Source organism: Bos taurus, chromosome 13 (genome assembly GCF_002263795.3).
Source record: "Bos taurus isolate L1 Dominette 01449 registration number 42190680 breed Hereford chromosome 13, ARS-UCD2.0, whole genome shotgun sequence".
NCBI lineage: Eukaryota > Metazoa > Chordata > Mammalia > Artiodactyla > Bovidae > Bos > Bos taurus.
This window is the reverse complement of record NC_037340.1, coordinates 69126375-69137859: the sequence shown is the minus strand read 5'-3', so window position 1 is coordinate 69137859 and position 11485 is coordinate 69126375. Positions and strand designations below refer to the sequence as shown.

The window sequence follows — 11485 nt, the reverse complement described above, 5'->3', positions numbered from 1 at the left end:
AGGGCTTTCCGGGTAGCTCAGCATTAAAGAATCCACCTACAGTGTAGGAGATGTGGGTTCTACCCCTGGGTTAATAAGATCTCCTGGAGAAGAAAATGGGAACCCACTTCAGTATTCTTTCCTGGGAAATCCCATGGTCAGAGGACTCTGATGGGCTACAGTCCATAGGGTCACAAAGAGTCAGAAGTGACTTAGCAACTGAACAACAACAACAATATGGGATTTAAGGACTATGTAGATAATCAAAGATGGAGAAGCTCTATACAGTCAGCAAAAACAAGATCGGGAGCTGAATGTGGCTCAGATCATTAGGCAACTCCTTATTGCCAAATTCAAACTGAAATTGAAGAAAATGGAGAAAACCACTAGACCATTTAGGTATGACCTAAATCAAATCCCTTATGATTATACAGTGGAAGTGAGAAATAGATTTAAGGGACTAGATCTGATAGAGTGCCCAATGAACTATGGACGGAGGTTCATGACATTGTACAGGAGACAGGAATCAAGACCATCCCCAAGGAAAAGAAATGCAAAAAAGCAAAATGGATGTCTGAGGAGCCTTACAAATAGCTGTGAAAAGAAGGGAAGCAAAAAGCAAAGGAGAAAAGGAAAGATATAAGCATCTGAATGCAGAGTACAAAGAATAGCAAGAAGAGATAAGAAAGCCTTCCTCAGCGATCAATGCAAAGAAATAGAGGAAAACAATAGAATGGGAAAGACTAGAGATCTCTTCAAGAAAATTAGAGATACCAAGGGAAAATTTCATGCAAAGATGGGCACAATAAAGGACAGAAATTATATGGACCTAACAGAAACAGAAGATATTAAGAAGAGGTGGCAAGAATACATAGAAGAACTGTACAAAAATGCTCTTCATGACCAAGATAATCACGATGGTGTGATCACTCACCTAGAGCCAGACATCCTGGAATGTGAAGTCAAGTGGCCTTAGGAAGCATCACTATGAACAAAGCTAATGGAGGTGATGGAATTCCAGTTGAGCTATTCCAAATCCTGAAAGATGACGTTGTGAAAGTGTTGCACTCAATATGCCAGCAAATTAGGAAAACTCAGCAGTTGCCACAGGACTGGAAAAGGTCAGTTTTCATTCCAACCCTGAAGAAAGGCAATGCCAAAGAATGCTCAAACTACCGCACAATTGCACTCATCTCACATGCTACTAAAGTAATGCTCAAAATTCTCCAAGCCAGGCTTCAACAATATGTGAACCGTGAACTTCCAGAGGTTCAAGCTGGTTTTAGAAAAGGCAGAGAAAGCAGAGATCAAATTTCCAACCTCTGCTGGATCATGGAAAAAGCAAGAGAGTTCTAGAAACACATCTATTTCTGCTTTATTGACTATGCCAAAGCCTTTGACTGTGTGGATCACAATAATCTGTGGAAAATTCTGAAAGAGATGGGAATACCAGACCACCTGATCTGCCTCTTGAGAAACCTATATGCAGGTCAGGAAGCAACAGTTAGAACTGGACATGAAACAACAGACTGGTTCCAAATAGGAAAAGGAGTACGTCAAGGCTGTATATTGTCACCCTGTTTGTTTAACTTATATGCAGAGTACATCATGAGAAACACTGGGCTGGAGGAAGCACAAGCTGGACTTAAGATTGCCAGGAGAAATATCAATAACCTCAGATATGCAGATGGCACCACCCTTATGGCAGAAAGTGAAGAAGAACTAAAGAGCTTCTTGATGAAAGTGAAAGAAGAGAGTGAAAAACTTGGCTTAAAGTTCAACATTTAGAAAACTAAGATCATGGCATCTGGTCCCATCTCTTCATGGCAAATAGATGGGGAAACAGTGGCTGACTCTATTTTTCTGGGCTCCAAAATCACTGCAGATGGTGATTGCAGCCATGAAATTAAAAGACGCTTACTCCTTGGAAGGAAAGTTATGACCGACCTAGAAAGCATATTAAAAAGCAGAGCATTACTTTGCCAACAAATGTCCATCTAGTCAAGGCTATGGTTTTTCCAGTAGTCATGTAAGGATGTGAGAGTTGGACAATAAAGACAGCTGAGAGCCGAAGAATTGATGCTTTTGAACTGTGGTGTTGGAGAAGACTCTTGAGAGTCCCTTGGACTGCAAGGAGATCCAACCATTCCATCCTAAAGGAGATCAGTCCTGGGTGTTCATTGGAAGGACTGATGTTGAAGCTGAAACTCCAATACTTTGGCCACCTGATGCGAAGAGCTGATTCATTTGAAAAGACCCTGATGCTGGGCAAGATTGAGGGCAGGAGAAGGGGATGACAGAGGATGAGATGGTTGGATGGCATCACCGACTCAATGGACATGGGTTTGGGTAGACTCCGGGAGGGAGTTGATGATGGACAGGGAGGCCTGGCATGCTGCAGTTCATGGGGTTGCAGAGTTGGACACGACTGAGCAACTGAACAGAACTGAAATGAACTGATGCAGAATCTAGGATGATTCCACCTCAAGATTCTTAATTTAATTACATCTCCAAAGACTCCCTTTTCCAAAGAAGATTACACTCACAGGATCTGAAGGTTAGGACCTGGGCAAGGTTTTGGGGAGGCCACCCATCAGCCCATATAAGCAAAGCAAGTGGCCATAGAAGCCATCAGGTATGTCAAGATCTGACTCCACCTGTGCGCCCTGTTGTGGCTGATTCACAGTAGGTGTCAGGTCAAGTTGCATTGTGTCTGAGCCACATGGTTTGGTTACAGTTGTGACAGAGGCATGACAGCTGCTTGCATTTGTTTTTCTCTCCTGCCCTCTGCCTCCCAATCAAACCAACATTAACCTCACTTACGGGTGAGGGAGGTGGCCCAGCACCATTTTGTAAATGCCAACCATTGATTTAAAGCTTCATGGACATTTGAAACTGATGAAGGACTGTAGTCTAGGTAACAAGATTTTATCAACATTATTTTTCTGGTTTTGATATCGTATAACAGTGGTAAGAGGCTGCCATTTGGGGGCAGCTAGACAAAAGTCCAAGGGACTCCATATACTATTATTATATTATTATTGCTGTTATTACAGTTATTATTATAACTTCTGGTGAGTTTGTAATCATTTTAAAATAAAAAGTTGAAAAAAAAAATCAAACAACTTGATAATATTCAAAACTCTTACCAGAAAAAATAACCTTTATGGGCCTTTCTGGATTGGATGGTAGAAGGGTGCCCCCCTCAAGCCCTAGCCTGACATGGGCTGAATTACTACTCCTAGGGTGGCCTGGGATTCTCATCCTCCCAGGCCACTGGGAAGCAGCCTCACCCTGGCCTAGACCCATCCCCACCCCAGACCTCCTGGCAGCCTGTTCGACCTCCTCCCTGGGAAGGCGGTCCTGCCAGGCCCTCCCCAAGCCTCCCCAGGCCAGGGCTGGTCAGGTTTACAAACACATGGCTGGGTTGTCCTGGCACCACCTCACCCTGAAGCCCAGGTTGCGCCCTGCTGTTGCTTCCACTTGCACACAGCTCTGGCTCCTGTGGGCCTCTCCCTCATGTTTCCCTGGAGGCACTGCGGCCTCAATGACCCTGCCCTGAGTCAGAAGCTCTGGGCTCCTCGGAGGTGTTCCTCCAGCTGGGGCCCGGCCCACCCTGCCGTGACTCTGGTTGTCACCCGATGCATGTTCCTCCTCCCCTTCCTCCTGCGACAGCGTGCTTCGTGCCTGCCTTCCTCCCCCAGCAGACTCCAGCTTCTACTAGCCTGGGCAAGTTGCAGGCACCTTCCCTGGGCCACTCTTCTGGTTCTTTCTCTCCTCCCTCCTCACCCACATGGAAGCTGGCCGTGAGTTCTATCATGTGGTCTGCTGGTTTGGTGCCCTAGGGGTTATAGACTTGGGAGTCCATGGACGGACTCTGGGGACTCTAGAAACCCCTGGACTTGTGTGCAAAATGTCTGCACATTTCCCCAGGGAAGAAATAGATTTGCAGATGGATCCAAGACCCACAGATAATTAAGACTCTCTGAAGGGGCTGTAGCCTAATTATCAGGTATTTAGTCTCTGGCATCAGTCTGCTGGGCTGTGATACTGTTTCTATCAAGTTGGTTCATCCCCATGGCCCAGTTTCCTCTCATGTAAAATGAACTAAATGAGAGCCTTGATCATGTCTGGAGGTGATATGGAATAAGTGAAAAAGTCACATCAAGTTCTTGGCACCTCCCCAGGAAGAACTCAGTGTAGACGCTCTGTGAATATTTTTAAATTAATTAATTAATTTTTGGCTGCACTGGATCTCCATTGCTGCCTGCGGGCTTTCTCTAGTTGCAGTGAGCAGGGGCTACTCTCTAGCTGTAGTACACAGGATTCTTATTCTGGTGTCTTCTCATGTTGTGACTCGGGGGTTCTACAGCTTGGGCTGAGGAGTTGCAGCACTCAGGCTTAGTTGCCCTGCAGCATGTGGGCTCTTAGTTCCCTGACCAGGGATCGAATCCATGTTCCTTGCACTGGCAGGCAGACTCTTAGCCACTGGACCACCAGGGAAGTCAATGATCCGCTATTATTTTTATCTGTCTTAAGCACCTAACAGCCACGCAGGGTAGCAGTTATCAACCTGTTTTGAGAGACTTCCCTTACCCCACATCACATAGACATGAAAAGGCAGAGCTGGGATTTGGACCCATAGTTTCCTTCCTTTCTGCTACACATTACTGTCACTCAACCCAAAGAGAATGAGAAGATATAAAGGTGATGGGGTCAGAAGGTGTCTTGTATTTTGAAACCCCTTTATGTGTTCTGGAAAGTCTTTCTGGTCCTGTTTTCTGGGGTGTACTGTGTTTGTATGGGGTAGTGATGAGACAGGACAAAATCCTAGAATGGCCTGACTCCGGGTGATGTACTATGCTGGAAACCATTTGCCTTCGGAGATGCTATTCCTCCCTTTACCTAAGGTCTACCTGGTCATTGGTCACACCCATTGCACATGACACCTGCCCTGGCGTCATCTGACCAAACTCCGTCTCTGACCTTGTCAGTACTTGTTGCCTTTCAGCCCTGACCCACTTTCACCCTGTCACTTACTACACTGCACTGTGACTTCTTTGATGACCCTCCATTCCTGTCTCTTCGACAATGTAAAGTTTGTGCTAAATGCACCTTTTTGCCCTCTGTGCTCAGCTTGGTTCCTGGTATCTAATAAGGGTCTGATGAGCAGGAATGAATCCTCTCTATTCCTTATCAGGATTAAAACCAAAGTTTTACCTTGATCCACAGGCCCTGCCTGAAATCCTTGCCCTCTACTATGGATGCATCTCATGCCAATGTCTATCACCCCATGAGCCCAGACATAGCTTCTCTTTCACTTTTTAAATATAATAGCCTCTAGACCCCACTCCAGTACTCTTGCCTGGAAAATCCCATGATGGAAGAGCCTGGTAGGCTGCAGTGCATGGGGTTGCTAAGAGTCAGACAAGACTGAAGTGACTTAGCATAGCATAGTATAGCATAGAATGTCCATAGCTCTAATCACAATCTCAGTGTATTTGGGGCTTCCCTAGCAGTCCAGTGGTTAAGACTCTAAGATTCCAACGCAGGGGGCACAGGTTGATCCCTGGTCAGGGAACTAAGATCCCACATGCCCTGTGGCACAATCAAAAACATAAAAAAGCAATTTCAATATAACTGATTATGTAACGGTAAGTTGAACTATGTGCAGCATCTGTGAGATAGTCAAGTGTAGGTAATTTCATAGACTCAAAAGAATAATGATTTGATGATGGTTCATCCCTGGACTTTAAGCTCTGTGAAGGATACTGCCTAAAGGGGTCCAGCAAATAATAGATACTCAACATTTTCATAATCGATGAACAGTCAACCACCTACATTTTTACCATCGAATTCCTTGACCACACACATCCTAAAGTGTTGAGAGTTGTGTAAGCATGCAGAATTTCACACCATTCTCTGATTTAAACCAGTTCTTTGTTACAAAGAGGAAGTAAAGAATTCTATCCCCCTAGGCTTCCCTTGTGGTTCAGCTGGTAAAGAATCCACTTGCAATGTGGGAGACCTGGGTTCGATCCCTGGGTTGGGAAGATTCCCTGGAGAAGGGAAAGGCTACGCACTCTAATATTCTGGCCTGGAGAATTCCATGGACTGTGTAGTCCATGGTTGCAAAGAATCAGACAGGACTGAGTGACTTTCACACACACACAAATCTAGATGTTCCAACGAAGCATCTTGCCTTCCTGAATTCTCTAGCCACCTGGGTCTAGGCTCTAGTTTTGATTTAAGCAATCATGGTCAGAGTGAAGCATTGAGAACCATCAGGGCTCAGGCACTTCTCAGAGCTTGTCCTTCTACCAAGAAAGGGAGAGCAGTTTTTTGGCAGAATCTCAGAGAGACCATTTATAGTAGCTGTTAATGGGCAAAGTGTTAACCTCTCTGAACCCCCGCTTCCCCATGGGAATATTTATATAGTCAGTCCACATTCCAGAATTGTAAAGACTAAATGATATAACAAGTGAAGAGCCAGTGTAGAAGTCCTTTATTATTTTTGCACTCACTGTGGTCAGGAACAGGCAAGAAGGCAGCCTCAGACCTGAAGGTACTGGGGAGTCCATGGAATAAAGTTGTTGGGCTTGCGTCCCTTGCTGCTACAGTTATCTCATACCAGGCAGCGGACTTGGGACTAAACACTCATCATCTCACTTTGTCTTCAAAATCCCTGCCTGAGTTAAGAACTGTGTTTATTTTTTTACAGATGAAGAAACTGGGCTCAGAAAAGTGAAGTTAATTACCTTATCCATGTGCCCAGTCAGAGGAGGAAGTAGGATTAGAACCCAAGTCACTTTTTCTTTTTTAACTTTAACAATGTTGTGTTGGCTTCCACTATACAGCAATGGAAATCAACCACAGCTGCACACATATCTCCTCTCTCTTGAGCCTCCCCCTTCTCCTCCCATCCCTTCTCTCTAGGTCATCACAGAGTGCCAGATTGGACTCCCTGTAGAACCCAAGTCTTTTTGTAAAAAAAAAAAAAAAAAGTTAAAAGCTTATTTATTTGGCTTCACTGGGTTATAGTTGTGGCATGCAGGGTCTTTAGTTACAGCGTGTGAGATCTAGTTCCCTGACCAGGGATGGAACCCGGGCTCCTTGCATTGGAAGCGCAGAGTCTTAGCCACTGGACCACCATGGAAGTCCCCAGAACCCAAGTCTTTATTCCAAGAAAAACAGATATTTTTCTCTTTGGGGCCTTCCTGTAGACAACAAATATCACTGCTCTTTATGCTCTTCATGCATTTCTTTCTTGGCCACTAATCTAATGATAAATAAATAATGGATTGCTACTGTAAAGCCTGATTTCTTGGCTACACCCAGGTAAGTGTCCACTGGCTTCAGTAGCAATTAGCTTCAATGAGAGGTTGCCTGATTAATAATAATACCACCACCTGCTATTTATAGATGACCGTTCTCCAAGGAGTCCAAAATTCTTAGCAGACATTATCTAATCCAGTCCTGCTGTGTTACTGTAAATCTGGTCTGGACTTGTGGTACTTCTGCCTTTTCACAGAGAGGGCTCATGTTCAGAGAGGGTTTAGATCTTGGCTGTCACCACACAGAAGGCTGGCATCCCCTACTCGTGGCCCATAAGTGCCTTTTTTGACCTCATAGTACTTCGTTCTCCATGGAAATTAGACAAGGTCTGTTATCATGATTTCTGTCTTCTGTGGGCCTCTGGCATTGCTCAGACCACAGGAGCTGGACAGACAGCTTCAAGAGAATTTCTAAGGTTGTGCACAGGGTTTGTCTGGACTCACTTTCAGGCAGAGGCATCTTTGAATCGCTCCTGGGATCTGCATCAAGGTTGTCTTCTCCTCCTCTCCTTCCTCCTCTATGTTCTTTTTCACTGTCTGCACTCTTTTCTTGTTTTCCTCCTCACCCTTCTTCTTCCTCTTCTTCTCCTCCTCTTCCTTATTCTTCAACACATACTTATTTGGAGCTAGTTTTATGCCAAGTCCCAAGCCGAGCACTTTACAGGAATTGCTTGACTTATTCCTCACAGGAAATATTGATTGATAGCTATCATTGCCAATCCCATTTGACGGAACAGAAAACTGAGGCTCAGAGTGGATAAATTCCATTCTGATTGTTGACAGTCTAAACTTTCCCAGATCAACTTGAGAAACTCTGTGGTATTACCACCCAGCACAGTGTCTGGCATGCGTAAAATGCCCAGTGAATAGATGTTCATCAGAATAAAAGAATAACTATCATTGATTAAGTATAGGTATATTATACATCATAATTTTCAATCCTTATAGCAATCTGATGAGGTAGGTCCTATTTTACAGAAAATGAATGAAGGCTCATAAAGGTAAATAATTTGCAAAGTTCACACAGTTAAAAAATGAGGTTATATTGTATTAATTAATAAATAATTAATTCTTGGTTTTCCAGATTCCTGAATCTTTACACTTAATCCATAAGCTCATTGGAATCAGTGAAGGGTGGGCTGGTGCACGGATGGAAGTGAGAGAAGTAGATGGGACCAGGATTCTCCTCCCATGCCTTTCTGTCTCAGATGCTAAATTCTTGGAGAAAACAGGGTAATGATGATAAAGACACATATGCAGCACAGTCTGCAACCTTCAAGGACTTGTGTAAATTGTCCTGGAGTTGCTTACCCATGAGAGACTTTCACTCTAAAGTGGGACACTTAAAAACATTTTTTATTGGAATATAATTGATTTACAATGTTGTGTTAATTTCAGATATACAAGAAAATAAATCAGTTGTGCACATACATATAGCCACTCTTTTTTAGACTCTAAAAATATGGAACACTTCATGAATTTATGTGTCATCCTTGTGCAGGGCTCATACTAACTTTCTCTGTATAGTTCCAATTTTAGTATACGGGCTGCTGAAGCAAGCATTAAGTTCAGTTCAGTCACTCAGTCGTATCTGACTTTTTGCTACCCCATGGACTACAGCACACCAGGCTTCCCTGTCCATCACCAACTCCCAGGGGCTTGCTCAAACTCATGTCCACAGAGTCGGTGATGCCTTCCAAACATCTCTTCATCTGTCGTCCCCTTCTCCTGCCTTCAATCTTTCCCAGCATTAGGGTCTTTTCCAGTGAGTCAGTTCTTTGCATCAGGTGGCCAAAGTATTGGAGTTTCAACTTCAGCATCAGTCCTTCCAATGAATATTCAGGACTGATTTCCTTTAGGATGGACTGTTTGGATCTCCTTTCAGCCCAAGGGACTCTCAAGAGTCTTCTCCAATACCACAGGTCAAAAGTATCATTTTCTTTATGGCCCAACTTTCACATCAGACATGACTACTGGAAAGATCATAGTAGAAGCAAGCACCAAAATGTGACATTTCAAGTGAGTGCTTGCTCTTGGAGCTCAGGTCCAAGCCCTGGTGACCTAAGGGATGTCCATGGGATACGTGTGCTCATGGATAGAAAGAAAGCCTGATTGCACCGAGATTAAGAAGAGTAGAATGATGAGAGTCTTATATCTCAGCATTTAAGGTAATGAACTTCAAGAGTCCAATCTGGAGTAGAAGAAGTTAAGGGCATGGTGGAAGACACAGGAGTATTGGTGCTAAGTATCTGGAACAAGACATTGACAGCTTAGAAATGGGATACAAGTCTAAAGGCAGGAGATGGAGTTAACAGAGCCTGGGAGCTAAGGCCATCCTGCACCAATGGGAGTCATGGAAGAGTTCCAGTCTCTGGTCTGAAAGAGAGAGTCATAGAGAGAAATACCGTGGTTTCTCCCTTCCTTCTCTTCTCTAACCTCCCCCTAGTACCTCTGATTATGGTCTGTCAGCTCTAATAGGAAGCCAACTTTGTGAGATTTATGAAGGGCAGTTTTTAGGACATGGCTCTGTATAGTAAAGAGCTGAAAATAGAAGTAGAAGGCTGGAAAATTCATCTGATGGGCTAATGACGGATATTCTAGGTATATCCTGGAATATTTATTTATTTCCCAGACTAGTCAGATGTCTGGTCCAGATGGACTCTTAGGTTCGCTTTGCCACTCCAGAAGTTAGAGACCTTGAAAAGAGAATCTACTTTGTCAGAATTTTATCACAATTCAAGGAGAAGAAGGAATCTACCATTCACATGAGCATCTTATACAAGAATGTCACTTTGTAACCAAAGTCCAGCTTCCTTTGGTTGACTGCTTGTGGCAGCAGGTCACTGGGCACTGGCTTACCTGGAGGCAGAGGCCATGGGATTTATGCTACTCAGAGGAGCTTGGCGGCCCCTACATCACCATCATCATTCAGTACATGGTGATTGAAATTCCAAAATGGATGAAAAATTCCCTGCGGTTAAAATGACAAGTCTGAAAATTCCTTTGACAGGATAAATAAATAAATACACAAAAAAGTGTAGAAATAAAACTTCTGCCTCTCTGCCTGGATAAGGGTAGGATCACACTGGGAATTCAGTTCTTTTGCCATTCTGAGTTTGCTGAAGACAAGGAAAGCAAACCAGAGGGAGCCTAACGCAGAGCCAAAACTATACCCTTCTTTCCCCGGAGGACCGTAGAGGTCCAGGAGTCAGGGTGCTCTTCTCACTAGGAGAATTTTATTCATTCATGAAATTTTCTCCAGAGAATAAAGTGGCAAATACTTCTTCCTTGTTCTCTCCCTTGCTCCATCTATCCCTTCTTTCCTTTCTTCATCACTTGAGAAAAAAAGTATCCACTATTCCAGTTATCTATTGCTACATAACAAATGAAACCACACTTTGTGGTTTAAAACAACAGCAATCATTTATTTTGCTCATGCAGCAGCAAGGCTTGGTGGGTCAGCTCTTCTTTGCACCACATGGTTACCTGGAGCCTTCTCCACATGGTTTCAGCTGGAGCCTGAGGATTCTCTTTCTAGATGGCGCACTTGGGACGAGGTGTTGTTATACTGGGGCTTCCCAGGCGCTGTCAGCTGGGGAACTCAGTTCCCTTGTGGACCTCTCCAAGAGACTCCTTGGACTTTTTCAGAACAGGCTGGGAGGATTCCAAGAATGTTCCAAAAGATCCAGGGGGGAGCTCAGGACATCCCGGAACCCCAGAATCTCATTGCTACAGCATTTATTTGGCCTAGGAAGTTTGTGGCTTTCTTTAATCCATCATCCCCACCTCATTGGAGGTGGGCCTGTAGTGTGAGTAACTTCACAGTGAAAGAGCAATGGCAGACCTTCAGGACTCCATGGAACTCAAAATAAAATTCCTAAGGTTAGCAGCAGAATTCTGGCAGAACCAGGGATCTGGGAGTTCCCTAGCATTAATTAAGGGTGGTGACTTCATATCAGGCTGACTTCTCAGCTCTGATCATTTGTAACTCAGTAAGTTTAGGTGTGGTACATAACTTATTCAGACTTCAGTTTCCTCAACTGTAAAATGAAAAGAATCCTGTCTCACTTTATTACTTTGAAAATAGTAAAGATGGTAGCCAAAGAAAGGAGAGGGGTAGGGGGACACATTAAAATATCTGGGTTACAGTGGGCATTCAGTGAGTGCAAGCT

General features: G+C 44.0%; 1 non-coding gene across 1 annotated transcript; it reads right to left on the bottom strand.

The window, feature by feature from the left end:
• Positions 1-8769: 8769 nt before the first annotated feature.
• LOC112449427 (U6 spliceosomal RNA) lies at positions 8770-8874 on the bottom strand. The gene has a single exon (XR_003037996.1). It is a non-coding gene; the product is annotated as a U6 spliceosomal RNA (small nuclear RNA).
• Between the last annotated feature and the right edge of the window lie 2611 nt (positions 8875-11485).